The sequence below is a fragment of the Rhineura floridana genome, chromosome 4 (genome assembly GCF_030035675.1).
Source record: "Rhineura floridana isolate rRhiFlo1 chromosome 4, rRhiFlo1.hap2, whole genome shotgun sequence".
Classification (NCBI taxonomy): domain Eukaryota; kingdom Metazoa; phylum Chordata; class Lepidosauria; order Squamata; family Rhineuridae; genus Rhineura; species Rhineura floridana.
In genome coordinates, this window is record NC_084483.1 from 70,948,605 (window position 1) to 70,973,047 (window position 24,443).

At 39.4% G+C, this 24,443-nt stretch overlaps 1 protein-coding gene across 10 annotated transcripts in view; it reads right to left on the minus strand.

The window, feature by feature from the left end:
• The window catches only part of BACH2 (BTB domain and CNC homolog 2), a 244,345-nt gene that overhangs the window by 156,894 nt on the left and 63,008 nt on the right, over positions 1-24,443 (minus strand). Inside the window, exon 1 of one of the 10 annotated variants that reach the window (XM_061623341.1) lies at positions 16,925-17,010. The exons of the other annotated variants lie outside the window; for them this stretch is intronic. The gene's annotated coding sequence lies outside the window, so the exon portion shown is untranslated. Of the gene's footprint in view, positions 1-16,924; positions 17,011-24,443 lie in introns of those variants that run through there. 10 annotated transcript variants of the gene reach the window in all.

Below are 24,443 nucleotides of genomic sequence, written 5' to 3' on the forward strand. Positions count from 1 at the left end.
TTGAGATATAGGTAATGTGTTCGATTATAATGGTGTACAATATATGGCACCAGAATTCTTGCTTTAACAAGCAAGCTGCACAGAAATATTTTACAAAAAATATTTGGAATTATCAAATCCTTTACAAGTAAAGAAAAAAACACAGACTGAAATTCTTATTTATTTATTGAATTTATATCCCATCCTTCCAGAAGGAGCCCAGGATGGCAAACAAAATCCACTAAAAGCACTTTTAAAGTCTTGTTTTTAAGATGTTTTACAAATATTGAAACAAAGCATTTTAAAAAACATATTAAAACAAAGCATCTTAGAAACATCTTTTTAAAAAACAATTTAAAAAATATCTTTAAAAGCAATTCCCAAACAGACGCAGACTGGGATAAGGTCTCTACTTAAAAGGTTTGTTGAAAGAGGAAGGTCTTCAGTAGGCACCAAAAAGATAATAGACACAGTGCCTATCTAATATTTAAAGGGAGGGAATTCCAAAGGGTAAGTACCACAACACTAAATAAACATACCTTTATGAGAAATATTGACTTAATATATATTTTTAATGAGGCTGCAAAATAGTGGAATGATTAAGAAGTTGTAGTCATGAATTTCCCATGTTCAGATGCAATCAGGCTTTAAAAATAGTGAAGAAATGAAATTTAATGTTGCTTACAGATGCTTGAGCCTACGCAATAGAAATCTATTTTGCATTTCTGCATCATCATCTTGTAATAGGTTTTTCCCCCAATGCGGGAGACTACCACATTTCAGTCTGTAGCATCTCTTGGCTCAGGCTGTAGGTTGATCAAAAAAGTATTCTGAAACAACAACAATATGCAAATGCTTTGCCTGACCTTAAGTAAGTTGCTGTGTAAGTGGTTGCTGATACTGGATGTCTATTTTTCTAGCCTAAGTGCAGTCCATTTCAAGTTGTTCAACCACAAACACGTTTGTACAAAGGCTGGAGGAGAATGTCATCTGGTCTGTACTTTTCAGTGAACTAAGCTACTTTGCACCTCCTGGACTGCTGCTCAGATCAGAATGCAATTATTCTATGAATTTTGCACTTCTCAGATTGTATGTATCTTGGCTCAGTAATGGACAAAAATTCATTAAAATGCATATTTTGGGATCAAACACATTTAGAAATGTGTAACTTCTACAGATTATGGAAAGTTACTTGTCTATTTGCTATGCAGTTGGACACCTCTTAATATCACAGCCAAATGTTGCATGATGCCTCCTGAGATCAAGGCGCAGTTTTTCATCTTTGTTTGGATATAGTTGGATACCATTTTGAATCAATACAGCGGACTCAACATTTCCAAACTGCTTTGATTTTCACCACTGATTTCAAAACAATACTTTTTTTTTAGTTTCATACCTTTCTTGATCAATGCCTGGCTTGAGGCTGCCGGTGTTGACAAAAAATACATATTGAAATACAACTTTTGGCATAAAATACATGCTGAAATATGATTAAAAAACAGAAAGAGGATGGAACAGACCTATGAAGGAACACATATAAAACTGACATGGACTGGAAACAGATTAATCCAACCATCCCTATTTTATACTTCTCAAGTTAAATCAGCCTTTCCCAACCAGTGTGCCTCCAAATGTTGTTGGACCACAACTCCCATCAGCCTCAGCCATTGGCAATGCTGGCTGAGGCTGATGGGAGTTCTGGTCCAACAACATCTGGAGGCACACTGGTTGGGAAAGGCTGAGTTAAATGTACTCATTTTGCAGGTTTTCACCATTTTTTTTAATTATGCATTTGGAATTTCTTCCAGTTCCTAGATCAGGGTAGCCAATATGGTACCCTCTAAATGCTGTTGGACTACAACTTTCCCTAGCCTCAGCTATCATGACTAATGGTCAAGGATGGTGGGAGGTGTAGCCCTAACAAGATCCAGAGGGCACCATGTTGGCTACCCTTGCCCTAGATGTTCCCAAACTTAAAAGTCTGATTTGTTATTACACCAGTCTTGCAAAGAAGTCCAGAGCAGTTATTAGTCCACAAACCGTAACAGATTGCCTACCACACAGACCTTTTATCATTTCTGATCTAAACAGATAATCAAAAGTCACTTTTGCAAAGCTTTCTTACAGGATCGCTTGGACACAATTCTTTATTGCCACAGGCAACTGGGCTAATTGCAATTCACACATTTCCATTACATCAATTACAATATGTAGAACTCCAAATTAATGAGATTTGGGAAGGAAGAAGGGAAACGGATTATTGCCAGTTCCATTCTGTAGCCATAACTTGTTCAGCTTGCAATCACGGATGGCTGTCTCAGTTCTGCTTACTCTCCAGGTTTAATAGTTCCATTTGATTAATGAGCCACTGCAAGAGTCAATTCCTAGACTCCCCATCATTTATGAATGAAGCATACAGCTCTTAGTCTGCTGAAGGAGGACAAGACTGTTCCCTGTGCTAATATAGGAATAAAGTAATGCACACTTCTCTAAACAGATCTATGTGACTTAGTGGAAATTTTGTCTGTTAAAACTCTCTGCCAGAACCATGCCAGTATTCCTGAACTTCCAAAATACCCACATGTCTCTCTCTCTCTCTCTCTCTCTCTCTCACACACACACACACACACACACACGAGAGAGAGAGAGAGAGAGAGAGAGAGAGAGATGGTGGCAATCCCCACTATAGGACTTTTTCAGTGGGGCCTGGGCTATCCTTTCCCAGGTTTAGAGGCAAGGGTTTCAGGTTATCACATGTTCCAAAATGTGATTTAATTTTCCCTTCAGGAAGTAAGGACAGCTATTCTCTTATATATCAGAAAGAAAAGGCATAACACAGGGGACATCACAGAGAAGGATACTTTCCATCCCTAGTGAACCCTAGCTATTCAGAACCAAGCCTGTTTGAAGAGCACTATCCTGAGTTCTGTGTTTTGGATATAGTGGCCTGGTTCACACATAATGCTAATCCAAACTACCTATGTGTGAACAAGCAAGTGTGAGGGGACACAGAGCAAAAAAATGTGGTCGCTTAGCTACTCCCCCAGTTCTCTTGTTGCTGTGCTACCCAGAGCTAAGCCATGGTTTGGTTTAGCATCATGCACTAACTCAGGCTCACGGTTTGTTTTGCTCCAAACAAAACATGAGATATAGCTACGGTTTGTTTTTGGCTTGCTGCTTTTGGTTTGTATGGAATGAGACAACCATAAGTCCAGGTTCACATTCTGGGTAGTGAAGCAGCAGGGCTTGAAGAGAAGCAAACCTGCAGCAACTTTTGCTCTGTCTACCACCATGCTTCCCCCTTTAGGATGCACACCTTAACATGGTGAGGGGGTTTGAGAGTGTTGAAGAAGCTGAGAACAATGTCATCAGGAGTCTAGACCAAGAGGCTATGCTTCTAGCAGAAAGAATGGTCAAAGCAGAGACACCACATTAAGATGCATCCAAACTCAGAGGAAGGCGATGGTAAGCCACCTCTGAATACCTCTTGCCATGAAAACCCTATGAACAGAGTATCCAAAATGCAACACGAGATAGTGCTGGAAGATGAGACCCCCAGGTCAGAAGGCACTAAATGAGCTACTGGGGAAGAACAAAGGACTAGTACGAGTAGCACTGTGACTAATGATGCAGCTGGGTCAAAGCCGAAAGGAAGCCCAGAGGCTGATGCACACAGATGTGAAAGGAGAGTCTGGAGTTGGACGACACACACAAGAGGAACATGGAATGTGAGAAGCATGAACCAGGGAAATTTAGAAATTGTCAAGCAAGAAATGGAACGTATCAACATTACAATACTTGGCGTGAGTGAATTAAAATGGACGGGAATGGGACATTTTCAATCAGGCAACTACAAAATATTTTATGCAGGAAATGAGAAATCAAGAAGAAACGGGGTTGTTTAATAGTGAGAAGTGATGTAGCAAAAGCAATTAGGAGCTACAACGCAAGGTATGAGCAAGTGATATCAATGAGATTAAACGGGAAACCTGTTAACATAACCATCATCCAAGTCTACGTTCCAATGGCAAATGCAGAAGAAGAATTGGAGAGATTTTACGCAGAAGTACAGGAGGAAATTGGTCACACACCAAAGCAAGATGTGATGACAATCATGGGGGACTGGAATGCAAAAGTAGGGAACAGAGAAGAACTAGGAACTGTGGGGAAATGGGGCTTAGGAGACAGAAATGAAGCAGGAGAAAGACTTATTGAATTCTGTGAAGCCAATGATTTGTTTCTTGCAAACACATTTTTTTGAGCAACCAAAACGACGACTGTACACGTGGACATTACGAAATGGTCAACATAGGAATCAAAATTGATTATATAATTGGTAACAGAAGATGGAGAAGTTCCATACTTGCTGCAAAAACAAGACCAGGAGCAGGCTGCGGTACAGATCATGAACTGGTCGTATTGAAAAATCAGAGTAAAGCTAAAGGTTAACAACAAAGCAATCATAATCCCAAAATACAATTTAAATAACATCCCAGAAGAATATAAAGATCAAATAAGGAACAGGTTTGAGGCTTTAAACTTAGTTGACAGAGAGCCAGAAGAACTATGGACTGAAGTCAGAGACATTATCAGGGAAGAATGCAAAAAGACAATACCTCTCGTTAAAAAGAGATAAAGACCTCAATGGATGACAGAAGAAACTCTTAAAATGGTTCAAGAGAGGAAAACAAAAGCAAAAGGCAATAGAAACACGGTCAGAACCCTAAATGCAACAATACAGCGACTAGTACGTAGAGACAAAGAGACCTATTACAATAGTTATTGTACACAAATAGAAGAGGACAACAAAAGGGGAAGAACAAGAGCCCTATTCCAAAAGATTAGAGAAACGAAAGGGAAATTTAAACCACGAGTAGGGATGTTGAATAATCAACAGGGAAACACGCTGACTGACCGAGATGAAATAAAAGGAAGATGGAAGCAATACACTGAAGAACTCTATAAAAGAGATGCAAGGATGACAGATTCATTCATGGAGGAACCATGTGATGAAGAACCAGAAATGTTAGAATGTGAGGGGAAAGCTGCTCTTAAAATACTTGCTACAAGCTACTGAGACCGAATCTGTCCAAATTTTGACAAAAATTAGTCAAGAAATATGGAAAACTAAACAATGGTCCACAGACTGGAAGCGTTCAATATATATCCCAATTCCAAACAAAGGGGATCTCAGGGAATGCAGTAATTATCGAACTATTGCCTTAATATCCCATGCAAGTAAAGTCATGCTCAAGATTCTACAACAAAGGCTCTTCTTACCATATATGGAGCTAGAAATGCCAGACGTCCAAACTGGATTTAGAAACAGAAGAGGCACTAGAGATCATATTGCAAACATATGTTGGATAAGGGAACGGACCAAGGCATTTCAGAAGAAAATCACCCTGTGCTTTATAGATTACAGCAAAGCCTTTGACTGTGTAGATCATGACAACTATGGAATGCTTTAAAAGAAATGGGGGTGCCACAGCATCTGATTGTCCTGATGCGCAACCTATACTCTGCACAAGAATATGGACAGAATATGGAGAAACCGACTGGTTCCCAATCGGAAAGGATGTGAGACAGAGGTGTATTTTATCACCCTATTTGTTTAATCTGTACACAGAACATATCATACGGAAAGCGGCAATGGACCACGGTGAAGGAGGTGTGAAAATTGGAGAGAGAAATAGCAATAATTTAAGATATGCAGATGATACCATATTCTTAGCAGAAACCAGTAATGATTTGAAACAAATGCTGATGAAAGTTAAAGAGGAAAGTGCAAAAGCAGGACTACAGATGAACATCAAAAACATCAAAGTAACGACAACAGAAGATTTATGTAACTTTAAAGTTGACAATGAGGACATTGAACTTGTCAAGGATTATCAATACCTCGGCACAGTCATTAACCAAAATGGAGACAATAGTCAAGAAATCAGAAGAAGGCTAGGACTGAGGAGGGCAGCTATGAGAGAACTAGAAAAGGTCCTCAAATGCAAAGATGCATCACCGAACACTAAAGTCAGGATCATTCAGACCATGGTATTCCTGATCTCTATGTATGGATGTGAAAGTTGGACAGTGAAAAAAGGGGGTAAAAGAAAAATCAGCTCATTTGAAATGTGGCACTGGAAGAGAGCTTTGCACATACCATGGTCTGCGAAAAAGACAAATAATTGGGTATTAGAATAAATTAAACCAGAACTGTCACTAGAATCTAAAATGATGAAACTGAGGTTATCATACTTTGGACACATCAAAAGACATGATTCACTAGAAAAGACAATAATGCTGGGAAAAACAGAAGGGAGTAGAAGAAGAGGAAGGCCAAACAAGAGATGGATTGATTCCATAAAGGAAGCCACAGACCTGAACTTACAAGATCTGAACAGGGTGGTTCATGACAGATGCGCTTGGAGGTCACTGATTCATAGGGTCGCCATAAGTTGTAATCGACTTGAAGGCACATAACAACAACCAGCATGCTTGCTCTTTTATGTATAGCCATGGTTTGGCTTAGTGTTATGTGCAAACTGGACCACTGTATGTGGATTGGAACATTGGCTGTTGATGTAAAGATGTTTGTTTGGCTACTTGGATATTAGGTCAACCTGTGATCCCTAAATGTTCATGGATAAAAAACATTTAGAAAAAATGAAAACATTATTTTTTGTCCTGCAACCATGAAGCATGGATTATCTAGTAAAAGCCATGTCTGAGCTGGAGAACAGACTCTACAGTTACTACAGCACACAGATTTTCAACCTTTATGCTTATTCGTGAAATAAATATTTTTAGCATGAAAAGAAATAGCAACGACTGAAGTATATAAATAATGTAATTTGCAGGTCAAAAGATAATTCTCACCAAGGGATCTCAAAGGTTCTGCACATTACAACTGATTTAAATTTAAAGATAGATGGCTAGGATACTGGCACAATTTGCATAAAGGGGAGATATAATCATGTTCTTTCCCAACCATCTACCCAGACAGATGTTGTAGTTATTTATTCTTACTCCCCAAATTTTCATCAGGTTTCTTTTTATAATTGCTTTCCCCCCCTTTAAAATATTGCAACACAGGATAATATCTTTTTGGGATATATCCAGAATGCCCTTTGCCAGAAAGGTTTAGCAGTGGTTTGTGATAACACTACAATTCCACCCCCACCAGGCCATATTGGAAATGTCTCATGAGGAGGAGGGCCACAGCTAGTTTGAAGTTTCTAAACAGGAGCATAATTAGCATGGATGTCCAGTTATATGTGGTAGATGACAGGCCAGTGACAGCACATAGGTCCAGCATTGCCAAGAATTCCCAAGACCTTTGATCATACTTATTCCAAATGCTCAAATTCCTGATTCAAACTAGAAATAATATTATTTGAAACAAAATAAGAAGGAGGGAGTACTTTAAAAACAACAAATTCCCCCCATTGTTATTGCAAGGGAAGCACAAGAAAAGGAAAATGTGCTGTTACTGGTAAGTAATTACATTTGGAATTGTTACAGTGTGGGATATAACAGCAAAGCAATGTGGTTACCCCAAAGCCTAATCAATTTAACTACTCTAGGGGAAAACCCTACATTTAAGTGCACCCACACAGATACATCTGTCAAATTATTATGTGGAAGAAAAGAGGTGACAGACTGAGGCTTTGGTAACTTTTCAGACGTGTTTTATATTTTTTGTTATTTCTCATCTAGCTCTTGTTTTCCCCCTTAAAAGACTCTGCCTACACCACATCTAAAACCATCCTTAAAAATAAAAAATATGGCATCCCACTTCCCCCCAACACACACATACACACACGTTTTGCTTCACCATGCTTGCCAGTCATGTTTGAGTTTTCTCTCTCAAATCAACCTGCAATAGTTAAATGTCTGGGTCAGCAGTGCCACCCATCTGACATTAGGCTTCTATTATTAAACCAGTGGTCTGAAAGAAAGTAAATGAAGCACAGGAGGAACAGGCTTCGGCCACCTTCAAAGCAAAGCAAAGAAAGCAAGCTGGGTTCAGATTAAGACAAGGCTCCATCCCCAGGCTTGGGGATTGATGGATCAGCTTTATTTCCATTCTGTGTTAATTTTGTATGCATTCAATCATAAGCTCATTCCGCCCTGTTTTCTGTGGGTTTTTTTAAACCACAAAAAAATTCCCATTGCACTTTCACATAAAATATACATTTTTTCTATAACTTTCTATGCATTTCCCTGTAAAAATATGTATTTTAATACATTTTTGAACTAAAACTGCACTGCAAGATTCACAGAAGTTGACAGCTAGGTTCTGAATTGTGTAAATTTGGATCAACAACAGGACAAAGAAAATAGGTTGCTTTGCTTTAAAATATGGACCAAACAAAATCTACCTCCATTCCTACCCACGCAATATATAGCTTCTTATATAATCTTGTTTTATTTTCACATCTAGAGATACAAATGCATGTCTGCCTACTCCCCATCTCTTCCTCAAGTGTATTCTCATTCTAGGAAATTATAAACTAATGATCAGAATGACAGACCAAGCTTGGACCTGTGATTCAGCAGATTGTAAAGGTACAACAATCCATGTACTATTGAAAGATAGAAGCAGTCCATTACGTGTATTGATTTGCAGCACTTTGTCAGCACTAATGATGTTATCTCATTAAAAGAGATAAATGTCTTTCAGTTGAACAAAAGCATCTGCTTCTTACTCTCTCACACGCTCTCTAGTGGAGCCCTCAGCTGCTGTATATGCAACTCCAATTGAAATCCAACACACGCCTTTTGCTAACAAAGTCATTTCTTTTTAATTGGGTTATACTTTTCCTTAATGTTATCTCTGGTAAAGACATTGTGTGGGCAGACTATTGGGGGCGGGGAGCTACGCTGATGAGAGAAGTCTCACAAACAAATAAAAAGGTGTCATTTGCAATTTCTGAACATTACTATTAACTAACTCTTTAATGCAAAGTAAACTACATGTTAGCAAATTTCATCAGAATAGGTGAAATTTTAAAGAGCAGCAATTGTTGAGCTGGTTTCCACCCAGCAATACCACCATATGCAATGCAATGTTTTCTACTTGTTAAATAAAAAAAGGTAGTAATTTACATAATGAATGTTTTATACATAAATCCTTTGTATATGAGGCCTTTAAAGTACATATTATTCAAAAAGTCTATTTCCTAGCATTACTATTGTTTCTCTGTAGAAACCACTACAACAGGAGAACACAAGTGTTTAAACTCCAGATGTTTCACGACATTATTTTCTCTTTGATTATCTACCTAGGTGTTAACTTTCACATTTAATTGCCCTGATCCTGTAACAACAGTTAGTATACAGAAACAGGCTTTTGCATATTGATTTGCTAACTGTGCAGGCTGGGGAAGAACATGATTCAACTATGGCCTCCATTCAGCAGCCATTTGCTGGGTAGTTGCAAGGGTAGAAGACACATCTTTCTATAAGACCTAAATTACCTGGGACAGAGTGTCTATCGACCAGGTTTTTCTACAGTTTGCAGTTTAACCAATCCTTTTTCTAGAGTATAGAACAATTATCCTGGTATAATTTAAATAAACTGAAAGATGGTAATATGTATCACAATCCAGTGAGTTTTCCATAATGAATGCCACAGATTACTATTGCCTATAATTAAGATGCATTTTTTCATGACTGTCTTGATGTAATGCAATACTTTATTACTATGGCAACCTAAAAATATGATGTTTATTCATTTGTATCCCTCAAGTGTTTAAAGCATTGAAGAGTTTCTTGCTATCTCGGCAAGATGTGTTTTTAAATAGAATTAACACCATAGTGCACTTCTGAGGATGATTTTGGCCTCTTAAGTTGCTATATGTCTTTGAAGAATAAAGTGCTATTTTCCTATGAACAACAGTACAGCATGCCACGCTTATGTTGCACACCATCTTAAAGCATGCTTTTAAAAAGTGTTTGACAGGAACTGTTCAAGTCACAAAGGAGATCACCACACACCATAGAGGCAAATAGATCCTTGTGCTGTGACCTCTTTCCTCGACCACACAAAAGATATCACCAAAAATACATACAACATCCACATGTTGCCTTCCATACTCTATTCATGGTGACATCTTGGGCTTGGGGAAGGAAAGAAGAGAAGATTCCCAGGCATGAGTTTCCACCACTAGTTAAAAACCAACTTATTCTCCCAGGCCTTTGGGTAAATCACTGACCACTGAAATTATTATGAGATTTTAATGTTTTACTGATGTTTTATCTTTGTTGGGTTTTGACATATATGGTTTTAGCTTATTGTGTTAGTACCCCACTTTGGGATTCTTTTTGTAATGAAAATAGATATAGAAATATTTTAAATAAAACAGTTATAATTAAGAGGAATTATCATGGAATGACACCAATGACTCAAAGCTGGTTCATGCATTTGAATGGCTGCCATGCCAACTATCCCATCGACTGGGTAGAGAAGTATATACTTAGGCAGGGCTTGGCCATTCCTTTAGCCATGATGCGGTCAGCCTCAGGAGGCAAATTTCAGGTCCTATTAAAGAGCAGCAAATGATCTATTATTATTTTAATTTATATATTTTTATTACCATAGAAGGAAGAATACATTTGGATTTTCTGCCTCAAGCACTGACGTTTCTTGGGCTATTCCACAGTGATTTCTATGAAAAGCACATCATGGAGCTTATTACATTGTATTCATTACTGACACATTGGATAGTGATACACTAATATTAGACTTGAAGGTAATGTGTGTGCAGACTTCATGTGATACTGCTCTAAGAAAAGCACTTATGATCTGTTCAAAACAAATATTTCTCTAAGATTTAACAGGATCAAGCTCAGGAAAAAAACCAGCTACATTAATTAGCAGCAGAGGCCAGATGTGCACAGTGCTGTTTGGCTAGTAACTGTGATGATAGAACCTGCATTTGATTACTGCTAAACTAGTCTGTCATTTACGTTGTGAAGGTGGGGGAAGCCTGGGGAAGCCTGGGGAAGCCTGGGGAAGCCTGGGGAAGCCTAGGGAAGCCTGGCTCACTCAAGAGAAAAATCCACTAGGTCTCATGTTTTCATATTCCATCTGTAGATATTCTTAACAAACCTTCAAGATTCTATACTCAAAATATGTCTCTAAATAGGTTTGACTATTTTGAAGATTTACTTTCAAATTGATATTAGTTGCTCACTTGAGCTGTCAAACTATAACTTAAACTTAATTTTTTGAACTATAGTTTAAAATGATATTGTCTGGATGAGATTTAAAAACTAAAAGTCATAAGAAAGTGAAATATAAGGGGGATCATTGGCTAAGTGACAAAGTCAATTTTAAAAACTGTGAGGTGTAACCAGCACTAGAAAATAAATCCATTTATGCATCAACAAATGGAAGGATTCAAAATAGCTTAATCATACTGTGAATCTGCAGAATTCTACATGAAGAAAAAAATATTTATTTTTCAGCTGAGTTTTACTGGCCAGGCTGGCAGCACGTATTGATAGGTGGCCTCAGCAGAATTCTGAACAGTTAAGGAACATGCTGCTTTAAACAGTCAGACCATTGGTACTAGGGTTGCCAGGTTCTTGGCCTGAGACTGCTCCTGTATCTTTAGGAGAAGAGAAAGTCAGCCAAGTGCAGGTGTTCTTGCAACTCTGTAATGGGAAAAACCACAAGGTGGAATTCTCCCTCCCCCCTCCACAACTTTTAAAGATACAGAAGACCTCTTGGTTGCCAGGCCTGGCCTCCAAGAGGTCTTCTGTATCTTTAAAAGTTGTGGAGGGGGGAGGGAGAATTCCACTTTGTGGTTTTTCCCATTACAGAGTTGCAAGAACACCTGCACTTGACTGACCTTTTCTTCTCCTAAAGATACAGGATCAGTGTCTCAGGCCATGGACCTGGCAACCCTAATTGGTACATCTAGCTCAGTACTATCAATACTGACTGCCAGTGGCTCTTCAGAGTTTCAAACAGGGTCTTTTCCAGCCTTATCTAGAGATGCTTGGGATTGAATTAACAAGATGTGGAGTTTCTAGCAATGAAAGAGAGGGTGGGTTATTTCTTCCATTGTAAATATTCAGCAGAGCCCTAGGCCACATTCACACCGTATATTTATTCCACTATTATTCCACTTGAGAGCCAGTGTGGTGTAGTGATTAAGGTGTTGGACTACAACCTGGGAGGCCAGAGTTCGAATCCCCACACAGCCATGAAGCTCACTGGGTGACCTTGGGCCAGTCACTGCCTCTCAGCCTCATGAAAACCCTATTCATAGGGTCGCCATAAGTCGTAATCGACTTGAAGGCAGTACATTTACATTGTTATTATTCCACTTTAAACAGGTATGGCTTTCCTCAAAGAATCCTGGAAAGCATAGTTTGTGAAGGGTGCTGAGAACTGTTAGGAGACTCCTATTCCCCTCACAAAGCTACAGTTTTTAAGAGTGCTGTAACAGTCAGTCCCTCTTCCCAAAGAACTCTGGGAATTGTAGTTCTATGAGGGGAATGAAAAATGAAATGGACCATCTTCAAGTCGATTCCGACTTTTGGGAGACCCAATGAATAGGGTTTTCACGGTAAGCTGTATTCAGAGGTGGTTTACCATTGCCTTCCTCTGAGGCTAAGAGGCAGTGACTGGCCCAAGGTCACCCAGTGAGCTTCATGGCTGTGTGGGGATTCAAACCCTGGTCTCCCAGGTCGTAGTCCAACACCTTCACCACTACACCACACTGGCTCTCATGAGGGGAATAGGGGTCTCCTAACAACTCTCAGCACCTGTCAAAAACTACACTTCCCATGATTCTGTGGGGGAAGCCATGACTGTTTAAAGTGGAACAATAGTGGAATAAATGTAAGGTGTGAATGTGGCCTCAGTGTATTTTATGAGCAACTTAATGCAGTAGATGTAGGAGACTAGACAGGCCTGTGACAGTACCTGGATAAGTAATGCCTGATACTCCTTCCAGCATTTAAATTAAGCACCTGAGCTTGCTCAGCAAGAGAAGATGAAGGGGACTGCAAGACATCAAGTCGTTGGAAGGACCCAATCTAACATTAGCATTGTATTTTGTAGTATAAAAATTGTAAGTGACAGTAGCAATAATGCTCAGGAAAATTGCTTTTACATCTGACTTTAAAACACTTCAGAATGTTTTAACAGAGAGAAACGCCTAAAGAAAAAAAAAAGAATGTAGAAGCTCTGTTACAATACATTTGGATTGATGATCAGGCCCTGGTCAGATGTGTAGAGAATTGGAAGGTCAACGTAAGTATCCGAGTCATCAGACATTTGAAAAAACAGGCAACAGAGAATCAAACGGAGACGTTCATAAATGCAAAGACAGATGATTTCAAAATATGCAACATTTCATCAAAACTACTAGCCCAGGAAACCACTAGTCAAGTGCTATCTGACTGATCAAACAAAAACTGCTAGAGAAGTCAAAACACTTTGCCAAGCATTCATGCTGAAAAACCTAACTATAATGAATAAATAATAAATAAATGCTACATGATTGCTATTGACACTATAAACCTCTCCTATCACATTTTTTTTGAAGAATATGTCTTTATTGCTCATAGCCATCAGCCACCACAATGAAATAATAAATAAAAATACATACTGTAAAGCTAGCTTTGCCAAGGTATACATAACAATAAACGTATCATGATTAATTAAAATTCGTGGTCCTGTCTGAAAGTATATTGTCACCAGTACTTGTATCACTGTTTAAAGGTCCCCCACGCCTGACAAACGTTGATGTTGCTGAACTTTGTATTATCTGCAACACTGCTCTTTTTCATCAGAGTATTTCTTCATATTATGTTTCCGAGCTCGATTCAAGGTGCTGGTTTTGACCTATAAAGCCTTACATGGCTTGGGACCACAATACCTGATGGAACGCCTCTCCCGATACGAACCCACCTGTACACTATGTTCAAGATCAAAGGCCCTCCTCCGGGTGCCTACTCCGAGAGTATGTGGGAGTCTGGCAACAAGTGCATACGCAAGAAGATGCCACAGACAACCCTACTCCTTGGCAAGTGTACCTGTACAATATAAGCATGTATTGTCATATTCACACTTTACATTTTTTATAAACAGGGTGGTATTCAATGCTAGTGCAATTCAGAGTTAACCCACTGAAGTTAACAGACATGACTCGCTTACGTTTGTCAATTTCAATGAGTTTACTCTGAGGACTTAGCTGAATACAATCCACAAGAAATAGTTTCTAGATGCATCATTTCCTCTCACTGAGAAGGACTTATAAGGACTTCTACACCAAGGAGGGCACAGATGTTTTGTTTTTAAGATTTTGTTTTTAATATGTTTTAGTGCTTTATCATTTGTTTGCTGCCTTAGGTTCCCTTGGGGAAGAAGGGTGGTATATAGATTTAAATAATAATTATAATTTATAACAGAAGCTTTGCTTACAAAATGGCCTAAAGCTCATTCTCTGGTGTGTTTAGTTAAAAGCATCTTAGTGGTGACAGGGCTTGGAAAGGCCCCCCCCCCAAGACCTTGAGAATGCTGGATTATGTTTACCTATGGTCTGAATCATGATAATGCACATTTGACTGTTTTAGAGAAACCAGCTACAGTTATGCTGTTCAATAGCGGACAGTGGGAAGTCAGGTGAGTGCTGCTGCCCCACCAAGCTGCCCATTACTGATGCTACTCTTTATACTCTTGGAAAGATGCAAAATATGAAGCCTGAGGAATTAATTTTTTGGGGTGTATTCCAATATCAATACCTGTGTATAAAAAAGCATGTCACAAAAAGTGGTTCAGAGACACAAAACAGAGGGAACATAATTATATCTTTCAAGTAGGTGGAAAGTTATCTAAGATACTGGGCTAGTTCACAGACTTACCAAAACAAGCCTTTTGCAAGGACAGTGGGAGAGAGTAAATGCCCACACGCTCCACTGTATCTGCAATTTATTTTATTTTCTTACGTTTACATCCTACTTTTCTTCCATCATGGAACCCAGGACAGCATACATCTGGTTTCCCAAGTGGTCTCCATCCAGGCCCCGACCAGACCTACACTTGCCTAGCTTGACTGTACCACATACCCTCAGGCCATATGCTGGGACAACACAATGCCTGACACAGGGAATAAACTCCTGTCCCTATCCCCAAACACGCATACATGTACATGTGAACTGGCCCACTGCCATGAAGACAAAGGTGGTTTGGAAGTCAGTGAGGTTGGGAACAGATTGGGGATGGAGGTGATCTGAAATGCAGAAGCAGCAAGCACAGAACATATTAAATCACTCATGCAAATACATGCACACCATCACCTCTTCATTCCAAAACTCTCTTCAGAAGCTGGTTTTTCCTATTAAATACATATATTGGGCTTATGGTACATGCATTTGATTGCAATGTGTAGTTATGACCCTCCGAGAAAGAGAAAGAGAGAGAGACTGTTCACTGCAAAATTTGACAAGTCTGTGGCCTAGTTGTCATTGAGGTGACAAACCAATGTCAAAAGTGTACCATTACAGAGTGAATACTACAGGAAATTCTAGCTTTCTTCCTGACCCACTAGTTTTCTATGTGCAGGGATCTCTCTCTCTCTCTCTCTCTCTCTGTGTGTGTGTGTGTGTGTGTAAGCATCCCATCATATTAGCCCCCACCCACTATGTGCAGGGATCTCTCTCTCTCTCTCTCTCTCTCTCTCGTGTGTGTATGTCTGTGTGTGTCTGTGTCTGTGTGTAGTGTGTGTGTGTAAGCATCCCATCATATTAGCCCCCACCCACAGTCTGACGTATCAGATTCATTAACAGGCAGATTGAAAGTAAAAAATAAATCAAGAAAGACTGAATTAGAATCCAACTAGTGAGAATTCAACTGTCCTATTTTCAGGGAAGGGAAAATGAGGAAAAATGAGAGGAAGGGGATGGAACTCACAGAAACACCCTGGTTCGATGTAAAAACATTGCTTTATATTTCAAAATGAAAGATAAATATTGGTTTCAACACCACACACTTCAGCAATTACAGATAAATTGTTTCTGCAGGAAGAAAGCTATTTTTTATCAGTAAAAGACTGGAATAGATGTAAGGCAAACTGAAAAACACACACTACAAACCCAAATTTAAATATTCCTAGTTTAAGTCGGTTAGGATTTAAAAACACTACCATACTTCTGCATTGCATATTATTGCACACCACCTATTCAAACAAGTTTAGCTTGCATATTTTGCTTCTTTTCCCACTTCGGAATCTGGCACATCCATGGTATTTTAAAATCCCTAATTTCCTCCATATCTAGTTTGTATGAAACATTACTTACATAAGTGTGCATTTTAAAAAAAAGTATTTCAAAGTCTACTTCATTACAGTGCAAAATAATACAAAGTTGTTCACTGGCATTCTCAATCCCCTTCCCCTTTCAGCTCAGTTTTTGTTGCTTACAACAGCAAACCCACCATTTGGAATGCAAATGTAGTTACACTCAGTCATGAAAAGCATCACCACCATGTATCTCAGTTTTAGAAAAAGACCAAATCATCCCACCCCATCTCCTCTCCTCCTCCTGCCATGACTGCCCTATGTGGATTCAGTGTACTAAAATGCTGAATGTTTCCCATCCTTAGCAGTCCTGTTAAATCATCTCTGGAAAGAACTGCCCATGTTGCTCACATTACATTCCAGCTCTTCCTTCCACCCCATCCCCCACGCCACAGTCATCCTGGCGTCAAGACAAAGCAAACTCCCTATTGCATCACACAAACAGGGTTTGCTGAACTCAAGAGGTATTTCTGTTTTTAAAATACACAATCCTGTCAAGTGAGTTGACTGCTACTGTGACCCATTTGTCAAGGCAGCACCCCCCTCCCCTTGGATGCATATGGTATGGCTTTAATTTTAAGTGAATCCCTCTGCCATGGCTCCACCCTATACTGTAAACTAGACATTACCTTATACAAGAATAAATCTGCTGCATTCCACTGTCTAGCTGCTTCACAGAAGATTTCCTACACTCACCAGCAGAGTCAACAGCACTGCACTCTCCCACCCACCCACCCACTTCTCCTCCTCATTTAACCCCCCCTTCCTGCTCCCCCACACTTTCCCCCCCTTCACTGCCTCGCTGTGTTTTTGTGTAAATGATCTCACATGACTCAACAAATCCATCTGCCTCAAGCAGGCCAAGTTTGGAGCCTTCCCAGGAGGGAGGGAGGGAAGAATTGCTTTGTGGAAGAGATCTGGAGCTTTGCCCTTTCTCTGGCTCAAATTACCCGCCTGTCAGGCCTGATGGATTTGGCTAAAAATAAAAGGAAGCGGGCCATGAAAAGCAGATGAATGAGCTCAGCAGTTCCTTAGATAACATGGGGGCCAGCATTTTGCCCAAAGCTTCCAAAACAGGAACTTCAAATTGTGGGCATGTAAGTGCAACACTGCAATCCAGGTTAACTTTTCAGTTATTCAAAAAGCATACTGGAAATATATGGAGTATGAGAGAGAGAGAGAGAGAGAGAGAGAGAGAGAGAGCACTGACTGGCATTGGGACTCAGCTTGTAAAAGAGAAAGCGCTCTACAGCCTCGCCACAACAGATACAGTGGGAAGGGGGGAGGAAAGTGGCATTGTAAAGCTACATATGACATCAGTTTCTTGCTTTGTGCCAGTAAAGAGCTGAAAGTCATTTGTGCAAGTGGGTGCCCAGAGCCCACAGTGGGTATTAAGCACTTAGCTTGGCAATGTAATGACACACTGTAACAATCTGTAACGTGAAGCAGTCAGCAAAGCCCTGGCTCTGAAAGCTATTTCTCCTAACTATTAACCATATGTTTGGCTCCTCAGCTATCTGAGCGGGTATCCCAGTTTACCATCTGGTTCCCATCCACACAAGCAACTGTAAAGCATAGAGTATTTCCCTCTGGAGCCGCATGTTTCTTTCCATGTCTGTTTTATTTTTCTTTTTTTAAAAAAACATTTCCTTTTTAAAAAAATCCCTCCCAGCAAGAATTCTCTCCCATTCACCAGTCTGAAAGCAAGCTTTAGCTCACAGAGTACCCGCCAAGGTCTTTTACTATAATTATTCAAGAATTTACTGCTGTACTGTAAAAAAAGGCATAGAGAGGCATTACTGTTTGTACAAGGGATCTCTGAGGGTGCAAGTGTGTGTGCGCATGCACTCACACACACACATACTTGCTCACAGACAGGGATATAAAACTTGCAATGCTGATACTTGATACAGCATGTTAAAAATAGGGCGCATTTTCAACAGATCCAGGCATTGCTGTGGAGCCTTTCATACACACATTGCTTTCTTGGAAATGAGTTTAAAAACAAAACGCCTGACAAATATGAACCTCACTATATTCTGACAACTTTGGAGTTGGACTGTGGGTGTAATAATTTAACAACTACTAAATTATATATCTATTCTAATCAAATCAAAAGCATATGAAGATAACTCAGAAGGAAGGCTTATGTGTTTTAAAGCTATGTCTCTCATGCTATTGTTTACTTTTGAAAGCAATATATACCCCTATCTCTGTTTAATGGCTAGTTTGGGATAGACAACATCTATCCCTTCAGTTTGCCTGGCATGACTTGAATCACAATCCAACATTAACTGATGCAAGCAATTGGACTGTTCAGCAAATTCTGTATCTGCTACACTGAGACGATGTAGCTAGTCACACACACACAATATTCATTTAAAAGTACACTTGCACTCAAAGTACTATATGTTCAAATATTCAAGCCTATTAAGCCAATTTCTCATTAATTTTATGCATGGAAATGGTTTTGAAGTGAGCAGTGAGTGTGATTCATAAGGGGCATTGATGGCTGTAGTAGTGGTATCTTATTCCTATCACCCACAATGCACTTCATCTGCTCTGAAGTATTCAGGCAGGATCATGACTAGCCAAGGAAACAGATCCTAGTCAAGTGCTCTAGAAGCAGTTCCTTCCCACTGATGTAAGATGATGATCTGGTAAGTCTCTTGGAAACCAAGGTGGGCCCAGTCACAGTACTTCTATTCAAATGTCTGCTCACTAAACCAGGGGCAGCCAATGTGGTGTCCTCCAAATGTTAGCCTGCAGCTTCCACATTTCCTGACCATTGGCCATACTGCCTGGGGCTGATGGGAGTTGTAGTCCAAAATATCTGGAGGGCACTGCAGTGGCTACTCCTGAACTAAACTCTTTAATACGTGATCCAAGCAAAACAAAACGCAACCTAAGATCATAGTTGCTGCATGTTTACACTCCAAGGTTTTAAACATCCCACTAAAAGTTTGTTTTAAACCACCACAAAAACATACTCCAAAAGTATCTTCTAATTAGGGACCAGTGGCCCACATCCATATTCTTGAAGACTACTGTATACCTGTAATTACATTTTAAAAACATTTAAAATATGTCTTGAAAGCTTTTTAAAAATGTTTTTAAAGATGTTTTCTTTTAATGTATTTTAAGGTCTGTTTTTATGATGTTTTAAAGTGTTTTTAAGTGCTTTTGTTTGCTGCCCTGGGCTCCTGCTGGGAGGAAGGGTGGGATATAAATCAAATAATAAATGAATAAAATAATTAAAGAATAGTTATCTGAAGCTGAAAAGTGTACGGTACAATGCCATTTCTTTCACTGATGATCAAACAGTATAATAAAGCTGATGTTACCTTGCAGTAAGATGATACCAGCTATACGACAGTCTTAGTCATGAGAGGAATACAGTAAGGGCTTGCCTGTTATGGATCATATGCACCCAGCATTGCATACAAAACTAAAGATATACATAATATTTCAACACAGAATAATTTATATTTCACCCATTTTTGAAAATAATTATCTCTTCTTCCAAGTGAAAATTGCTGGCAAAGTTCTATCATCCTACATTAAAATTAGGCAAAGCTGCAGCAAACAGGTTTAAATTAGGATGTACGGGGTAAAAGATCATTCACTAGCGATGGGTGGGGATCCTTTGATCCCTCCAGATATTATTGGACTACACCTCACATCATCAGCCCAGCCAGCATGGTGAATGGTCAGGGATCATGGAACCTGTACCACCCACATGGGAAGGGACACACCCTGCACTACCTGATGATCTAAAGCAATGGCCATTAAAAAAGGTAAAACGGTAGTTTTAAAAAGATGACTTGTCAAAAGGAAGTACTATAGTACTTTTATGCATTCTCCACTCAAGATTTCCTGCTCTAATTTATGCTCTACATACAACATAATACAGTACCATACAACATGGGTGGGGAAAGTTTTTGGCTCCATAGGCCAAATCATTATCAGATCCTAGCCTTGAGGACTAAAAGCACCATGTAGGGCTTGCAAGGAGATCCTACCCTCAGGACTTCAAACCACCATGCAGCACTTGCAAAGAGTCCTGCAAGGTGCTTTAAAGTGCCTGAGGCTTCACCTTTCCCCCACCAATGCACTATTGCGAGCACACTTTAAGGTTCCTGTTGTGCACTGGCAGCTGTCTCTGCCTGCCCTAAATATACTTTTAACATGTATCCTTCTTAATTTGTGTTGTATTTCGTTTTTGTTGTGCTTTCTGTTGTTTGTTTGTACATGTTTTTGTGATTTTTTTTTTTTTTACTATGATATATTGTATTTTATCTTGTTTGTTCACCGCCCTGAGAGCTATTCTGCTAAGGGCGGTATATAAATTGAAATAATAAATAAATAATAAATAAATAAATATGAATCAGTTGTGGGGAAGGTGGGCATTATTTGGGGAAAATGGCCTTGGGAGGCAAATTTGAATCCTTGGCCTCGCAGGCCAAGTATGGCCCAGGGGCTGGAGGTTCCCTACCACTGCCCTATAGAAAACAATTTTGTAAGAAACAGAACAACAAAACAGGATCAGATAAAAACACAGGGAGCCAGCACTAAAACCAATGGGGGAATATTAAAGTTTTCAAGGTCCATTTGAAGGCTTCATGAGGGGAGGCTGAAAAGTCTTACTGAAAGAACCCTGATCTACTTTTATAGTAGAGACAGAGTAGGGTCTCAGAGTCTAGTATTTAGGGCCATAGTGTAATCGTATGTTGATACCAACATGAGCCCACATGCTAGGGAGGGACACAAATTGTGATTTCTTTATTTTTTACTGTATTGAATATAAATACAAGTAACATTTTTACAGACAAATGCACATTTGACTCTATTAAATCTAGAAAGACTGACCAGTGTATCCACAAAACAGAAGTGCCTGGAGTCAACATGAATCCACACATATGCACAAATGCACATAAAATAGTAGAGTTGGAAGGGGCCTACAAGGCCATCGAGTCCAACCCCCTGCTCAATGCAGGAATCCAAATTAAAGCATTCCCGACAGATGGCTGTCCAGCTGCCTCTTGAATGCCTCCAGTGTCAGAGAGCCCACTACCTTGCTAGGTAATTGGTCCCATTGTCGTATGGCTCTAACAGTTATGAAGTTTTTCCTGATGTCCAGTCGAAATTTGGCTTCCTGTAACTTGAGCCCATTATTCCGTGTCCTGCATTCTGGGATGATCGAGAAGAGACTCTATGTGACAACCTTTCATGTACTTGAAGAGTGCTATCTTATCTCCCCTCAGTCTTCTCATCTCCAGGCTAAACATGCCCAGTTCTTTCAGTCTCTCCTCATAGGGCTTTGTTTCCAGTCCCCTGATCATCTTTGTTGCCCTCCTCTGAACCTGTTCCAGTTTGTCTGCATCCTTCTTGAAGTGCGGAGACCAGAACTGGACGCAGTATTCGAGATGAGGCCTAACCAGTGCTGAATAGAGGGGAACTAGTACTTCACACGATTGGGAAACTATACTTCTGTTAATACAGCCTAATATAGCATTTGCCTTTTTTGCAGCCACATCACACTGTTGGCTCATATCTTGTGATCAACAACAATTCCAAGATCCTTCTCACATGGTGTATTACTGAGTCAAGTATCCCCCATCTTATAACTAGGTGTTTGGTTTTCCCCCCCTAAGTGTAGAACTTTGCATTTATCCCTGTTGAATTTCATTCTGTTGTTTTCAGCCCAATGCTCCAGCCTATCAAGGTCCCTTTTAATTTTGTTTCTGTCTTCCACGGTATTAGCTATGCCCCCCAATTTTGTATCATCTGCAAATTTGATAAGCATGCTCTGTACCTCCTCATCCAAACCGTGTTCTCAGTCAAATGCCACCCACTCTTGAAATCCTGCACCAACCAGATTGACAAATGTGCACATACTTGTTCTCTTGCAACAAACAATAAGCTCTTTTACTCCATACAATCATCTGAAGAAATAGGGCAAAAACATCATGGGAAAAATTAGGAAATATCTGCTGAAAACAGTTCACAAGATAAAGGGAGGACCTACTAATTTAAAAGTGTATGAAGCATAAAAATACAGAAGGAAAGAACCTCAAAAACCTTTGTTGCTAACCCACTAAACACTGCAGTATGAAAAGCCTTCTGTTTTCCTGTTGAATCTTCAGAACTGGGAAGAAAACTTGAGGCTGTAGTTACTGTAGAAAATAAAATGCTCCAGAGATGCAACACTTCCCCTTAAAATAAAATGCTTAGGGCAAAATTCAAGTCTCAGAGCTGCATGGCAGATCCAGAAGGAAATCAACAGCTGCTAAAAATTATTATACTTGCAAGGAGGGAGGGAGGGATCAGACTATTTACAGTCTAGGTCAATCATGCATGTGTTCATTCATAAGTCTGTTCCATCCCTTTCCCGCATTTATCTGTGATTTAAAAAAATTTCTGTATGAAAATTTGTATTTATTTAAATAGGGGTGTGGTTTTTTAATAGTGCACACTTTTCTAAAATATATATTTTTATACAGTTTTTGAACATAGATCTCTATTGCAAATTTGGTGAACTGTGAAGTCCGAAGGATAATTACGTTCCAATCTATACATAAGTCTGGATCAGTTCACAGTGGAAATCACAGAAACTGAATTCCTAGAGTGTTCCTACTTGTACATAAGGGGAAAGAACTGGTGTAAATTCTTGACATGCTAGAATGTGGCCATTTTTAAAATTAAATAGAAGTGGCTGGGAGTCACAATTTTGAAGTTATCCCACCTTTATTCCTGTCTGGAAATGGTAATTACAAAGTTGCTTGATACTGAAACAGAGCATTAGCCCATCTAGTCCAGGACTGTCTCTTTTGATTAGCAGTAACTTTTTAGGTACTCAAGTCAGAAGCCATACCAGCACTACTATTACTACTAGAAATCCTTTTACTTGGAGATTGAATTTCAGACTTTCTTTGTGCCAAGCACAGACTATGCCACTGAACTCTGGGCCTTCCCAAATAAAGGGGAAGTTTCTCTGAGATGGAGCTTCAATTACGCTACTAACTTTGGTGAAGGAAAGAAAGGAGGATCCTGGACAAGAAAAAGACAATAGTTTTTCAAACATATTACATAAGGGATTCATATGCAAGGCATGCTTTACTACTACTACTACTACTACTACAATCACATTGCAAAACACCAATATTTTCATAGCACTGTTACATTTAACTAGGTCTGTAAATTGCAGTCCCCTTTAGGTATAGAATTATTCAATACAAGATATTCTCAGAAAAACGCTTTCAGACAGGAAGTTTTTTACACGTTCCAGCTCAGCATGCCAAGAATTACAGCACGGTTCAATAGAATAAAGTCATAGCTCAGTGGTAGAGCATTTGCTTTGCATGCAGAAGGCTCAACCCCCAGCATCTCTACATAGGACTGGGAATGTCCCCTGCCTGGAACCCTTGAGAGCTGCTGCCAGACATTGTTGACAATACCGAGCTAGATGGTCCAATGGTATGACTTGGCATCTTTCTGTGTACATAACGTTCTATTTTAAGCTCTCTGGAATTAGCAATACTTACTCCCATGTAAGTAAGCATAGGTTTGCAACCATAATTACTTATGTTAAAACACTGAAAAATTCAATGTGCCTTTATTTTCCTTTGTTCTTCAGGGAAGTATTCCCTTGGCACAACAAAATTTGGAGAACACAACCCCCATTTTTAGGTCTTGTGTGTGCTCTTGATCATTGGAACCCTTCATATTACCTTGCTTCAGCTTAACTCCATTCTGTACATTCCACTACTAAAGAAACACACAGAGCTCAAGGGACATCCACTTCTGCCTGCCATCCTTAAATTCAAACTGTTGTTTCTGTACAATAGTTTTTCTCATACAATAATTGTTCATGTTTGGACACACACTAAACCATGATTTGTTTAGTTAGTAGGCCTTGGCCAACTAACTATGGTTTGGTTGTGACCAAGAAAAGGCTATATGAAACCATGGCTTGAAATTGGCTTGCAAGAATTTTGGTTGGTGTTAACCATGGCTTGTCATTATGTCCAAATCCGCTATCCTGGCTTAATCTTAGTTGTTTTGCTGTTCTACCCCAGGTGCTAACCCCATTACACAAATACAAGATGAGAGCAGTTAAAAAACAAGCAGCTAAGTTTCAATGGTGTT